This window comes from Ascaphus truei, chromosome 6 (assembly GCF_040206685.1).
Source record: "Ascaphus truei isolate aAscTru1 chromosome 6, aAscTru1.hap1, whole genome shotgun sequence".
In the NCBI taxonomy this organism is placed as follows: domain Eukaryota; kingdom Metazoa; phylum Chordata; class Amphibia; order Anura; family Ascaphidae; genus Ascaphus; species Ascaphus truei.
Window position 1 is genome coordinate 96258184 of NC_134488.1, and position 16639 is coordinate 96274822.

General features: G+C 41.0%; 1 long non-coding RNA gene across 1 annotated transcript in view; it reads right to left on the reverse strand.

Annotated features, from left to right (window-relative positions):
- The window catches only part of LOC142497455 (uncharacterized), a 42846-nt gene extending 26898 nt beyond the window's left edge, over window positions 1–15948 (reverse strand). Inside the window, exon 1 of the long non-coding RNA XR_012802260.1 lies at window positions 15862–15948. This is a non-coding gene — a long non-coding RNA (uncharacterized LOC142497455). The remainder of the gene's footprint in view (window positions 1–15861) is intronic.
- Window positions 15949–16639: the final 691 nt, after the last annotated feature.

Consider the following 16639-nt stretch of genomic DNA (forward strand, 5'->3'; position numbering starts at 1 on the left):
GCTGTGAATTTTGTGCAGGGATGTCTGCTTTGGTTCATATAGGGGGTTATTATATCCACTATACCTTGCCTACACCCTATACCGTATATATTGTAAGGCAGCATATTGCTCCTACTAACTTTTGCTCCCCCTTCGGTTCTACCAAAGAGGAGATGTGGTATAACTTTCTTATTAATTAGCTACACCTACTGTTACAAAAATTAGCATTGATTAAGCTCTTTAGTTTACTTTCCATCTTAATACCCATTAGGTGTATCACTGGGATTTTGCTCTTGTTCCTTGATGGTATTTCCATCAACACTGAATTACACCATTTATTCCTTATCACAATATTATTAAATCTGAAAGTATCAGAAAATAATTGTGTAGATCGTTCCACTATTGGTTGATTGACTTTTTATTTACTGTTACACTCACAATCGGTAATATATGTTTTAAGTAAATATTATTAAAGTTATATTTTAAAATTGTTAGTGGTGTGCATTTAAGTGAATTTCTTTCTGAGCACACTTTCTAGTGTACTCATCACTTTACTGATTCACTTTCAGTTCACAGTTGCACCTACTTATTACGATGTCTACTGATTATTTCACTTATTAGTATGGTTTCGAGTTGATCGCTTCCTATCAGCACTCCCTTTCTTCTTATCTAAATAATTACCCTTCTTTATGTTGTTACTTTGCCCAGTATTAATCAAAGCAGTGTGCATATGAAGAACTCAAGGGTGGAATCCTTCTCCAACATACAAAAGAGTTGCTTGCCATAAAATGAGAGCACACAGCCTTGCAACATACTGTAGGAGCCTAGTATGTGGAACTGTACTTTGCTTTATTTAGATGTATATTTTATATTCTTAAGAGCTCCAGGAAATTGCATGACGATGATCACTTACATTGTATATGCTTCAATTACTGTGCAGGTTCATCCAGTATCATAATATCATAATATCAGCAGAGATTTAAGCTGACACATCCACAAAAGCAGTTACCCATACTAGTACAGTCGTACTGTAGCATTAACACAGTGTCATCACACAAATTCCATTAGTTGTCTAATTATAGGAGCTCACACACCGTCTCTCTTTAATATTTACTCCGTCTTCATTGAGTAAAACCACAACTGTCAGCACTAGGAACTAGCCCCTGTCCCATTCATAGTATTGCCTTCTTTATAATACAAAATGCAACAGCCCTGTGTTTTCTTTTTTACCTACCATATATTTCTCAGCCAGCAGATAAACTAGAGACAAAGATGTCACTGTGCAGTGCCTAGTTAAACTATCAACAGGAGTTTGTACTGACCTTGCATCTCTATGTTTATGTCACAAGATCTATACGGGAACAGAATTAGAATAACAGAGCGACCACTGTAATACTAAACACTGGAGCGCTAAATACCAAAGAAAATGATCTTCCTCTGGAACTTGTTCTATATACAGTAAAGCGACTTCTTCATGATGGAGTTCAGCTCTATTCAAGTGAATGAGACTAACATCTCCAGTTCGGGGAAAGGCTGGGAAGCATATTGAAAAAATACCTGATTTATACATTGCTTTCCTCCATTGAAAGTATCTCCTTATGCCAAAGCTATACCATGTGAACTATAAAAATCAATACATATAACTATCTTTATGTAACCCTCCCTACCTGGCTCTATAGAAGGTCACATCAGATTGACTATATAAAGTACATAGGCAGTGCTCAGTCTCTTGGCCTTTGCTGGGCGATGGGTAGGTGCAGGCTGGGCGTGGATGCATGAATGTGACAAGGATGGGCGCCAGGAACTTTTATAAACAAAAAGGTGCCTTATTGGACAGCCGTCAATAATGCTTCACAGACATTGAGATACTGGATACGTAACAGAAACAATATCATTATGGGCTTCATCCCCTGGTAGCTCTCACTCCTACACTGGGGAGGTACTTAAACTTGTTACCCATGATAAAGGATAAATTGACAGTCTCTCGGATGGTAATTAGCAATGCTCCACCACTTGAGTGGGCCATCATGGCATACACTTTAGGCTCCTGATTTAGAAACCCACTACTGTGTACTGCATACTTTCTGAATAGGTGGAAGAAGCAAGGCAGTATGGATTTTTTGCAAAATCAGGAATGCACAAGGAACCTTGCAGTTGGGCCGGTCCAAGCATACTCCGGAGTTACTATGCTGAGAACTCCCTTACTAAGAGCATGCTTTCTCCTTCTCAATAGCAAGAACAATCTTGGTCCTTTACTACCGGCGCTTACTTAATGGCCACGTTACTAACTGCAAACAAGAAACGGCTATACACATGCATTTATTTACAGGACACACAGTGAGGCCCAGTCAGAGCTCTGTCTGAATAATCGGCTTCTAGAAGATAGGGTGTAGTTATATATAACATAACGGGGCACAAGACATACAAGGGAGTGGCAATCCCTTCTGCACAGTCATCTTATATCCCTTGATGGGGAGTTGAGTAACCTGAGTGAGTCCACACAGTTAACCCACTAAGGCCGTCAACCCTTTATTGAAATAATAGTCCCGAAAGAGGGGGCTTCATTTAGATATAACATGGATGAGTAACTTTAGTGGTTTTGGTGAGATGCAAGAATGAAGTTCTAGTGATCTTGAGCAAGTCAGTTTATCATCCTAGCTCCATGCAGGAAAGATGTTTAGAAGCTCAGGGCTTTATAAATACCTTTATATGCAGCACTGCATGCACTGGCTATGCTAAATATGAACCAATATTAATTACTACTTTAATACTAAGTGAAATACACTCATTTATTGAATATAAAATAATGCTGTGCAAAAGGACACCATACAGAGGAACAGAGAAAGACATTGTTAAATGTGTGTTCATTTGCTTCACATACGGTTTAATAATATTACCACCCTATATTGAAATTACGTCATAGTTGCACGGTCCCACCTGGTCCCCATGACGAAGAGCTCAAAGGCTTCCCCAAAGAATGTACAGATGTCTGGCTGAGAGAGAGATCAGATAATTTTCCATCCCTGCTGTTGCTGTGAAATATGCTTGCTTTGTTCCAGCAACACAGTTGTGGTCACTTGATAAGAGTTCCCTTTAAGGACGTCTTTCAGCATAACCTGCTCGTCATACACCAGAAATGTTATCTGGAGCCAGTTTTTACATATGGGTAAGAAGCAGAACGTTAATCCTGTTGCTGTACATGCATACAGCTGTCACAAGGTTCCCGCTTGTATTTACATTTTCATTTACTGTGCAATTCTATTTCCATTCAGATTATGAATATGCCTAATTACTGCTATGGACATCTAAATAGTATTGTAACCCTCCCTGCCTTGATTCTAGAGAGATTACAGTATATCGGTTTGTTATACAGGTTATATGGCTACTCTGCATGGGTTACCTTGACTGAGGGGCTGGATTCAGGCAGCTCGGTGATGAGGTAGCAAGGTTGTTCAATAATGGGCACCAGGAACTTTTGTAGTACAGAGGTAATTTATTCGTGTCCCCAATCACAGAGACCACTCATACCCATGTTGACAATTGTATTTTTATTGCACTGTATTTTACACACATACAGTATATGAATGTTTCTTCCATCAGTGCCCACTTTTAACACTCAAATGGAGGTACTTTGACTTAGTTGCCCTGAGTAGCTGTGGGACCCGGCACCCCTTGTTGCTTCGGAACCATCTTTAGTACTAATCCAATTACTCTAGGACCCTATGGGAATCCTGGTAGGTCTCCTTTACTTGACCCAATACCTTTTGCCAATTTGGGAACTGCCACTTCCAGACATACTGATGAGGAATATTAGCGCCGATTCACACTTAGAGCTGATCCGCCGACACCTGGAACCCTCTTTCCGGGGGCCCTCTGTCGCATACCATATTCCTTTTCCTTAACTAGCCAGGACTTCATTTCTTCTTTGGGGATTCTAACTTGAAGGGTACTGTCCCTATTTGTAACATAAACAATGGGGTCAGGTTTATGTTATTCCTTTATAAACATACTTATCTACTCTCCTCTTGACCTCTGGGAACCTAACATTCAAGAATAGTCCCTCCTCAAATATCCCTGCATGATGTCTGGATCCCCATAGCAACCCAGGATGGGGCCCAGCAGAAAGCTATGTTAGTAACCCTCTAGGAAGGGTGTTACAGTATAAATTCTTTATTTTGCTCTGCCACCCTATATTATTCAAGGAGGTGCATATGAAGTACTCAATGGTGCAATCCCACAATCCCACTCCAACATGTACATATCACTTAAAATTAAATGCATTTATAATTAATAAAGCTTGTTCAAAAATAAAATGCAACCATAGAAATTAAATGACAGAAAAAACAAATATATTTGTATATATATATATATATATATATATATATATATATATATATATATATAGGCCAGCGAATTACAGCCTTGAGATCAGATTTCATAAACCGTGGATATAACCACAGAATTGTAGACCAGCAAATCCACAAAGCCATCAGAATACAAAGATGTGATCTCCTTGAATACAGACAGAAAGAGACAAGCGACAGGGTACCTTTAGTAGTCACATATAACCTACACCTATGACGCCCTACGCAAAATCGCCAGGGAACTACAACCAATTCTCCAGGAAATATAAGACTGCAACAGGTCTTCCCTGAAACACCCTTATTATCATACAGACAACTTCATATTCTCAAGAAAATGGTGAGGAGTAAAGTATTCAACAGTACAACTGAATGCGGGACAAGACCATGCCAGGACGCAAGATGCAAAACCTGCGCAATGCTCCACACAGCGGGCACAATACAAATACCACACAGGAATCTGGAGTACAAAATCAGAGGAAGGTTCACCTGTTCCTCCAGCAATGTCGTGTACCTCATCATGTGCATGAAATGCCCAGGGGGCTGCTACTACATAGGTGAGACGGGACAGGGGCTAAACAAGAGAATGAATCTGCATCGTCACAGCATCACACGCAGAACAAGAGACAGCCCTGTCGGCGAACATTTCTCTGACTCTGGCCATAAGATGAAAGATCTGAAGGTGGCCATACTCAAAGGTAATCTTAGAACACCAAAAGAGAGACGACTGCATGAATACAAATTTATGCAACTGTTCGGGACACTTAGCGGTGTCCTAAACCGAGACCGAATTTTTATGAGTCACTACTGACATGAGAGAACTCTCTTCCCATGAGTGCTAAAGGCCGTGTCTATACATACTGCACTATATGTATGCACACACAGCTGCCTCTTACACATATAAATACTCTGTAATTCCATCCCTATATACCAATAGGGACCACGTACTGTAGTATCTACACACTCTTCTAGTAATGCTACAGCCTCTTACATTTCCACACCTACCCACACCATTGATATACACTCCCATTCCACACACACACCTTTTGTAAAGCGATGTATACACGGGGGGCTCTTCACAAATGTATATTTATATACATACACACACACACACACACACACACACACACACACACTCTTACATCACTAACATTCAGGGACTATTTAACACCTCAAGTCATAAATCGCATACTACACAGGGGGGATGTTAGGTTTCAGTCAGAGATAACATTCTTATATGCACTGTTTTTAAGTTAAACCTTTGCTTGCTTTATTCAATGTACCATCGCCGGAAGAAGAGATCAGTGTATCTCGAAAGCTCGCACAAATAAAAGTATTTCATTAGCCACAGAACGGTATCGTCTATTTATTTATTTTAAATGTAAGGTTATTCATTCGGGAAACAAGAATAACGAGACGACTTATAAATTAAGGCAAAATTAGGTCAATCCTTGATGAGGAAGGATTTAAGAGTGCTTGTAGACAGCATATTTATGTCAGGCAGTAGTTTCAAAGGCAAATAAGTTCTTATCCTACATTAAACTGGGTATGGATGGCAGGGAAGTAAACATAATGCTGCCCCCTGTATAAAGCATTAGTAAGACCGCACCTTGAATATGGAGTACAGTTTTGGGCACTCTATAAAAAAAATTATGGAAATAGAAAAAGTGCAGAGAAGAGCCACCACATGAATGAAAATATATATTTTACTGCTCATCTACCGTATTTCCTCGATTGTAAGACGCACCATCGATTTGGCCCTTACAATTGAGGAAAATTACTTTTTCACTTACCATGTTTCAGGAGAGGTCCCATGTCAGCGGAGGACGAAGCGGGCGGCAGCAGGAGTGGTCCCACATCTGCAGATGGTTGAAGATGGACAGCGGGTGGGTGTGCGGAAAGCAGAACAGGTCCAAAGTCTGCAGTTGAATGAAGATAAGAAGACAGCGGGCGTGTGGTGGGGTGCGGCGGCAGGAGATCATAATAGCAGGAGAGCCGAGCAGGAGCAGAGCGGCATAGGGGAACGGTTTGGGAGGTGCACACTGTAACCGGAAGTCAGACACTGGTTAACTTCCGGTGTTACAGTGTGCACCTCCCAAGCCGTTCCCCTACGCCGCTCTGCTCCTGCTATTATGATCTATTAGCCGCCTCCGCCACCGCCACCGCACGCACGCTGTCGTCTTATCTTCATTCACCTGCAGACTTGGGACCTGTTCTGCCGCCGCCACGGCACTCCCGCCCATTCTCCATCTTCAACCATCTGCAGACGTGGGACCTCTCCTGCCGCCGCCGCACACTTCGTCCTCCGCTGACATGGGACCTCTCCTGAACCATGTTAAGTTTTTTTAATACATCGATTCTAAGACGCACCTCGATTTAAGACATGTGAAAATCGAAAAAAGGTGCGTCTTAGAATTGAGGAAATAGGGTATACGCCAAGCACAGTCCATTTCTGGGCATAAAAAAAACTTTTTTTTACATTGATGGCAAAGACTGAGAAATGTTAGGTTAGTACATAGGGAACAGCTTGTAGGGAGGCTAGGATTGCAGGGATGCTAGGAGAGCCTTTGGACGGGCAGGTTCAATGTGAGCACAAGCAACAGTATAGGAAACCCTATGAACAGGGCTGCTCACAAGGGGGGACAGCCGGGACTTCTGTCCCGGGCCCGGCATGGCAAGGGCTCGGCCTCCCTGTCGGCAACCCCACCGTTCTCTCTGTGTTTTAAAGAAAACATCCAGTGTCATCCCAAGCACCCAATTTTTACTAAACCATTAGGTAATTTTCGATGTGGGAAATGTGTCACTTTTTGGCACGGGAGAAATCCTTCAAGGATTGTTGCACTGGGAAGATCAGGCACTTTATTAATTGGCGTAGCAATTTTGTTGTATATATGATCACCTGGCCATGTAATAAATATTACATTGGGAAGACAATACGACCATTAAATGTACGTATTGGTGAACATGTGAATGGTATACGAAATGCCAACCGGTTGATGGAAGGGGGGGAAGAAAGTAATAATCTTGCACAACACTTTTTCGATTGTCATGAAGGGTCTCCCAAGGACCTAAACTTTAAGGGCCTAGATATAGTGGAGTGGGATCCTAGAAGGGGAGACAGGGAACTGAAACTCCTTCAACGGGAACAATATTGGATCTACTCACTACATAGTAAATATCCTCTGGGCGTGAATGGACAGATTGCATTAAATCAATTTCTGAAATAAAAGAAATTGTGAATTCCTGCTAAAACTTTGGATCATGGATCAAGTAAATAAACACTGCAATAATTTTATAACATTTTAGATATTGTGATATTTTAGATCTGAGTGTTCAATATGCAATACACCTATGAGATGGGAAGGGGTTAACTCCATATACAAGAGCTGCCCTTCCTTGTTTCTTATGGAACAAGTAAAAGATTTTTAAAGTGTATTATAGAGGAATCATTTTATATATGGTATGGTTATTTATAACTGTTTTATATGAAGTAAGATCATTATAGGATTAATGCACCGGGTATATGATCAGTTAGTAACAATATGAGGATTTAGTTTTTTTTATATATTTTGTATTTTTTTTACATGCATTTTTTGTATTTATGGTGTTTTTTAACATATATAATATTGTTAATTATGTTTGCATTTATATATTAACATGACAATGTAGAAGTGTAATAGCATTAATTATTGGAAGTGTATGTGTTTTGTATTAGATAGAATGCATAAAGCTACAGTTAAGGGTTGAACTAGTACTATTGGAGTCATTGGTAGTATGTATAATGGCTGTGTGTGATTCAGTTATCTAATTGGTTTATAGGATACAATGTGCGTTACTGTGGAGTGGTTAAAAGGGAATAAGATTTTTAAGCACCAATGGGAAACTAGTTGAACCTAGAGGTATCCTTTGAGTGCTGGGATACACCCCCTGACGAAGTGTTACTGAAACACGGAACGCGTAGAGGTATCCTGAGTCTCTGCGGGACGTGTGACGCCATCGCAGGACGCGGCTGGGATTCCCACTTTCCCCCTCACTTTCCTCAGTAGCGGGCGTGCAGCTTGAACTCCGCTGCTAGCCCAGGTGTTGGTAGCGTGGACATTATCCGCCGCCTTTGAGCGGGACCGGTTGTGAGAAAACCACACTGAGCACTGAGGTTTGTGTACATCTTGGGACAAGGGGGGGAGTGGAAATGTGCCGTTACTAAAGACAGCCTTATTTATTGTATGTGCTGATAACAATGATGTTTTAACCATTGAACATTGAGTAAATATATATAATTATTTCTATCACATTGACTTTGGTTTTTCATGCGCCCCTTTCTTTTATATGTGATCTTGAATATAGGACACAAGACCCCGCAACGTGACCGTGGAATAGCTGTATTTATATCAATATGAGCCACTTTGGCTACAGTATGTCTTCACTAGGTGTTGATACATTTTAATATATACATTTAAGTGTTTTTCAAGTGTTTATTAATTCCTTGCATTGTCATGATTAGTGCTGTTTTAATACTATTATTAGTTCACTTGACCATTTAGAGACAAAATTAAGGATCCGGTTATAAAATAACCATTAAGGGTCATTGGGGACTAATACCCCTGACGAAGTAAAATTAGGGATCCGGTTATAAAATAACCCATCTAGGGTCATTGGGGACTAATACCCCTGACGAAGTAAAATTAGGAATCCGGTTATAAAATAACCCATCTAGTGTCATTGGGGACTAATACCCCTGACAAAGTAAAATTAGGGATCCGGTTATAAAATAACTCATCTAGGGTCATTGGGGACTAATACCCCTGACAAAGTAAAATTAGGAATCCGGTTATAAAATAACCCATCTAGTGTCATTAGGGACTAATACCCCTGACGAAGTAAAATTAGGAATCCGGTTATAAAATAACCCATCTAGTGTCGTTGGGGACTAATACCCCTGACAAAGTAAAATTAGGGATCCGGTTATAAAATAACCCGTCTAGGGTCATTGGGGACTAATAACCCTGACGAAGTAACCCATTTGGCAAACAAGACACGCAAAAGCACAATATTACTCTGACAATCTTTACCAGAATACTTCATACCCAGCTAACTTCTGGAAATTATCAACAATATATTCCAGCCTTCTAGCCACCAATAACCAAGTAATATCACTAAGGAGGGCTTAACTCTGACAAACCCCACTGACATTGCAAATGCATTCAATGATTACTTTGTGGGATGTGCTACTAACTTATTAGCGAAACGCAACCCAAACCACAAACATGAACCTCAATCTGAGAGTACCCATATAGCCCTACCCTCTCCCAATACTGCTCACAATTTTCAATTTGTCCCAGTGTCCGAAGAGGAGATTACACAGGCGCTCCTCAAACTAAAACTAAGCAGCCAATGTGGATCTGACTTACTGCAATTTAAGTTCCTAAGACTTGGTGCCCCAGCCATTTGAAAAAACAAATTGCTTCCATAGTCAACTCTATTCTGTCTGCAAGCCATATCCCTAAGACCTGGAAAACTGCCAGAGTTGTCCCAATCCTCAAAAGTGGGGACAAAAACACTCTCTCAAACTACAGGCCAATCTCTCTTCTCCCAATTCTATCCAAAGTCATGAAAAAATGTGTTCACTCCTAATTAAGCGATTACTATACCAAGACAAATTTCCCTAGCCAATTCCAATCTGGCTTTTGCCCCAAACACTCCACGGTAACTACCCTGCTAAAAGTTTGCAATGAAATCCAGAGTGGAATGGAACGGAGACAACTCACTGGTGCAATATTAGTAGATTTTGCAAAGGCTTTTGATACTGTTGATCATGTTATCTTGCTTAACAAACTCCAGTGCTCTGGAATAGGGAAGCATGCTTTAAATGGTATAACGGTGCTTCCCACACCCTCTGGGAGATTCTTCCATTACTACGTATGTGATAACAATGTGTGGCACAATACACGGCAGGGTTCTGCCTAATGCAGCAACTACCAGCTACTCACTGAATGATGGTCCCTGGACCTTCACTACAGGCCAAGGGCACCCGCAGAGGTCCCAGCTCTTCCCTGCCACTCTAGCAGGGACAGAGGTATGGTACACACTCACTCGCCCCCGGAGGGAAGAGGACCAGAGAAGGTCCAATAGTTAGGCTCTTGGCTGTGTGACCTGCCCCTCTCAAGTAGGTAGAGGCACTGCCCTTAAGTACAGCCAGGAGGAGGGCACCAGGTCCACTCCATGGTTGGACATAATCAGGCCTGATGTCACCACCTCCCACTGTCAATCAAGTGCAGCTCCAAAGAATGGATGAAACCCAAATTAACTGCTAGCAAGGTCTGCTTATACCAGGACTTACTGCCAGAAGGAAAAGCAGATTAGTAGCTATAGATGGCATGGCTGCACTGTTTCATTCATACCTATTAGTAGATCCCAATATGTGTCCATCTCAGGCTCTAGCTCCAACCCCTTGGATATCACTTGTGGTGTCCCGCAAGGCTCTGTCTGGGGCCCCTACTCTTCTAAGCATTCATCAATGATCTTCCTACAGCTTGCAAGGGAGCTTCAATACACACGTTTGCAGACAACACAATCTTATATGCATACAGCCCTAGCCTCTCCGACCTTGAACACATACTTCAATCTTGCTTTTTGAGACTTTAAAATTGAATTTCCCAAAACAAACTGTTTTTAAACACTAACAAGATAACAATGGTATTTTTGACCAAGGCTACATTTTTAAAGCTTCCAATGACTGAGCTTCAGATCAGAACCAACGCTAAAACCACCCTAACTCCTGTTACTAGTTTCAAATACTTGGGCATATGGTTTGACTCTTACTTAACATTCGTGATGCACATTGATACCCTGACATCCAAAACCTATGCTAAACTAGGTGTACTTTGCATGAACAAATCCTCCCTAAGTCTGCTAGTCAGAAAGCGTATCGCACAGCAGATGCTAATGCCAATAATCGACTATGGGGACATAGTATACATCTCGGCACCCCAACCCCACCTTAGAAAACCTGATACTCTCCACAATTCAATATGCCGTTTTGTTCTCCAATGCAACTACAACACACATCACTGTGAAATGCTTAAAGAACTAGATTGGTCATCACTTGAGCCTAGGCGCAAAGTTCATCTTTCCTGTTTTGTCTTCAAATACTTTCTGGTCAAGCTACCCGTCTATCTGAACAAGCTCCTCATCCCCATAACATGCAACACTTATCATCTGAGATCTGACTCCAAAAAAACTGCTCATGGTCCCAAGGTTCAGCAAAGTTTCTGGCCACTCCTCCTTCTCTTACCATGCACCCCAAAACTGGAACAATCTACCAGAGACTCTCACAGCCTCCACCAGTCTAAGTTCTTTCAAACCTATAGCTCTCATATTTTAACCTGGTCTGTAACTACTACATACGTCTATAATATATATTATCTCTAACTGTGCATGCTATGTCTTGTATATAATGTATACCCTGTTTACTTATGTAACTGTATTTGTAACCATGTATTCTTTGTCATCTTAACTCTATGCCAAGGACATACTTGAAAACGAGACGTAACTCTCAATGTATTACTTCCTGGTAAAACATTTTATAAATAAATAAATTAGTGTTACGAAATGCGTAGTGTAATTTTCACGTTCGCAGAAGGGCAGGAGTGGGATCTGACGGACAGAGCTGTACAAGTGATGTCATCAACTCGAGACCGGCAGAGAGACGTTGTGTGTTAAGAACAGCCACGTCCCAGCCGGATCCTCCCCCCTCCTCAAACACTGAGCACTAGCACAGTCACAGCACTGGTTTGTCCCCTTCAGTGATTTCCAGTTTGTTTTATAGTTTTTTATTAGTTCATATATTTGTTTTTTGTCTACATTAAAGTATCCATGTGTTACCATCATATCCCCTTTTTCACTGATTATCTTTGGGGGCACTCAATTCAGGGAGGACATACACATGGTACAGCCAATAACAGAGGGATCACCAGTATCCCCATACATGCCTTGAAACAAGACACTCTAAATGTGAGTATCCATCTTTATCCACTCTGTTTTTTTAATTAAACAAACCAGACTGTGCGATGTGCCATTTTTTGTTGTTTTGTTTTCTTTTTTGAGATGCAGATCCTGGTCAAGTAAAGGACATGACAGAGTCATCAAAAAATCCCTGCAATATTTGTGGTCCATACACAAAACTCAAGATGTGAGCTTTCTCACCAGAAAGTTATATTATAGATTCGAATGCATTACACTATATTTTCTTCTCTTCTTATTTCCACACTAGCTTAAAAGGGGCTAACTGGAAAACAACAAAGGATGGCAAGACACGTCTTAATACATATTGCTAAACACAAACCTATGTACAGGACTCACAATGAGGACCCCAGTCAGAACTCTGAAGAGACTGCGTCTAGAACATAAGGGGTGGCTATATATACCCTTACATTGACATAATACGTCACATGGTGGGGAGAGGAAGGAGTGACCTGCGTGAGCCTACACAGAACCCCTTAAGGCCAGTAACCTTTCCAGAAACTACTAGTCCTCCAAGAGGGGGCTACACACTCCCCCTATCAAAGATAATATTGTCCCAACATTATTTAAAATATACAATAGGGACAAACGTTAGAATATTTGAAACATATACATTCTGGATACATGGAATAATACACACAGCCACAAGCATTTATCTCTCCAAATAACACAGATAAAATATTACACATGCTATCATGTCCCTAACATATTTATAAAATCAAAGCATGATAAATCCCACAGTACAAAACAATAGAATATCAAGAATTGTATAAATGCTGATCTCTATGATCAGGGAGCTTACGTCTAACAGTAGGGGGCTGGGTCAGGCTTCTAGACTACCCCTCCTTTCTCAACAGGTACACGTGTTTTGCTCATTTTACAGCTTCCATGGGGTTCATAGACACGTAGGGTCTTTTGGCAACCTAAGGTCACCATACCTCCAGCTTAGAACGCAGACGTCCAGGAGCCCTGCAGTTCTGGATACAGGAAGACAGACCGGGGAAGCCGTGTGCACGGAGGTCGTGCAGGAGTGACATGACCTGAGCTAGGTTGGAGTGCGCCTCAAGCCACTAACTGTGATGTACCAGTGGGGAAAGTGTGAGTGTTATCCTTTCCCCTCTGTGTTGTGTGTAACTTCCAAGTAAAACGTTAATTCACTATTGCGTTCCTACATATTTTTTTCTCCACATGAGATTCTGAAATGGATCAATTACGTCCTCTCTATTCTGCCCAAACAGAATAAATTGCTGTTTGAAACCAGTGCCTATTTGATCTTCTGTAACTATTGCACAGGGTTTGTTCACACGTACTAGTAACCACTATTCACCCAGTTTGCGCCGTGGATACCTATTGCTTGCATCTTGTGTTACTGCGGTTGGGAGACCGCAGGTATCTGGCAGCACCTGGTTGATGAGCACTGAATTATTTTCATTTAATCACATCGGTTAATGCTCTGATTTTCACTGATTATTTATCATGAGCACGCTATTAATTTATTTTATATATGGGTTGGCGCTTTTTCTGTACGTCTCTTTAATATCCTACATGTGTGATTTTTTTTAAATAAATCAGTTCTGTACTATGAGAAAATACTTGAAGCATTTTTGTTTTTAAAACCACTGAGAATTACATTTTTAATGTATTGTATTGTAACGAGCATTTTTTGTTTCTATAGCAACCATTTACAAAGTCACATCCTCTTACTCTTCTCAAACAGGTTCTGACACAACCCTTTTTGAGCCATGCCCTCTCTAGCAGTGCACCTATTGTATCTAGTGACTGCCTGGTCATATTATCCACCCCACAGAACTTTGCGTCTTTGGTCCTCTTCTGCTGAACCGACAGCCATTTAGTGAACCTCCGAGCCAAATCTTCACCGATCGATCACAGGAGAACGGATCGATCTGCACCTTAGCTAATTGCTTATCATTATGTGGATTGTATGGATGCACATATTAAAGGGGGGGGAAATAAAATTAAAATGGCAGTTTGGACTGCGGCTTTAAAACTCCAAAACCGTAAAACATTACAAAGATACATTCTTTGTTCCAAAAGATCCCAAATGAGTAAAAATCACAAAACAATGTCACTGTCCAGCCCCATGTTGGGCGCCAAATGTAACCCTTCGTAACTGGCTCTAAAGAGGCCACATCAGATTAGTTATGTACAATGGCAACGCTCAGTCTTTCAGGCCTTTACAGGGTGCTGGGTAGGTGCAGGCTGGGCGTGGATGATGGTAGGGAGAAAAAGATAGGCTCCAGTAACTTTTATAAAACAAAAGGTGCTTTATTGACAGCCATCTAAAGCACTTCACATGTATAACATATGTTGTACCTTGACAACAACAAAAAACTCAAGACTTCATCCCCTGACAGTTTTGGGTCCTATCTAGGGGAGGTGCAAGACGTGATTGCCCATTGAAAAGGATAGAGTGGGAACGGATTGCAGGGAGGCTGGGATGCAATGAGAGCCTGTTGGATGAGGCAGGTTCAATGTGAGCACAGTCTGCAGTATAGGCAACCCTATGAGGACAGTGGCGGTCAGGTTGCGTAGGGGAATCCCTATGACACCAGGACGATATGCTTTTCTCTCCAACAAACTTTAGTTACCTGTTCCTTTAACAAGCACTAGCTTAGAAGGAGCATCTTACTAACTGAAAAACAACAACGGATGATAGGACACATCTTAATACATATTTCTAAACCACACAAACCTATGTACATGAGGACTCCAGTCAGAACTCTGCTTCTAGAATATTAAGTGGCTGTATATACACTTACATTGGCATCATACATCACATGGTGGGGTGAGGAGGAGAGTGGCCTGAGTTAACCCACACAGTTAACCCCTTCACGCCAGAAACGTGCAGAAACTAGTAGTCCTCCAAAGGGTGTGAATGAACAATGTAGCATTATTGCTTCTTTTTCTTTATCTATCACAGTAATATGAAGCAAAGCCCAGAAAGCTTAACCTTTGAAATGGAAATGGACATTTTAACGTTAGTCCCAATTAAAAAAAAGATTTTAACTACAGTACATAATAAAAAATGCATTACTCAGTCATTGTGTGTGCGTACAGTCATGCAGTCATTCTACTTTACTTTGTCTGCAGAACGTCAGCTGGCTTCCAACCCTACAGGTCACTTACGATTACTTGTTCATTCACACATTTGGTATGTAACTTAGTTATAGTAAAGAATTGTAATCCCCTTATTTCTTGCGAGACTGGTGCAAACTGTCTCGAAATGCAGAGGCCTCAGTACTTCTCCTAATAATAAGCTTATCAGGAGATACGGTTCCTCAGTCATAGGACAATATCAGTTCCACTGGCTTGGAAAGTTATGCATGCCATTTTCCTTATCTCCATGTACTCAGCAGTGCCTGATATTGGGGCCTATTGCCAAGGACAGGGTGAGTGCAAAGCGAGGTTTCCCAAATTAGTTTACGGGCCCAGCTTCTAAGCGGACGAGGTGTAGTGTGTTGATCTGGGTGACTTTACTCACATTTAACTGCAGTGGAGACAGCTAGAAAATAAAATGCTCCCGTTCATAGCAGAAGAGATGACTTCCTTAATTTTACCCCATGAGTAATGTATGAGGGATGATATCATCTTCATCTTACTGTGGGGTTACCTAAGTCTGACAGTTGTGATAGATGGGTGATGTGGGGAGCTAAATATAACCCTGATATTAATCATACGACCTTATGTGTGTTGGGTCTTTGAGGTACACCATACCATTTATACCACCACTTATCTATATGTGGTGGAAACAAGATAGTAACATACAACCTTCAGGCAAACTACACACCTAATCCAAAAAGGAATTTGCTCAGATCCAAATAATATCCTGCATATCCCTTGCATAATGTTGAATTATTACGTTTTACATTAAAGAAGAACTGGGTCCATAATTAATTGCATTGGTGATACTTCATTACAAGAACCTTCCTTGAAAAAGATCACCTACTGGCCCAAACATCAGATGACGATCAGTAAATTGATTATTGGGGGATCTTTGAAGCTTTGGAGGGCAGCAACCTTCACCTTGAATGTTGTAGATCTAAATGTTATATATAGAACTGGAAACCCTGTAACCCTCTCACTGCTGACTGAAAATTCGAGGATTTAATTTTTCTTTTTTAAGTGACAGGTATTGGCAGTTGCCTGTCTGTTTATCCTTAGATGTAACACTGCTTAGTGAATTAGGCAATAAACTAAAAGAATGAGATATCTGTTTGCAAAAGGAATAATTTTATGGAGAACATTAAATGTGTCTCCAG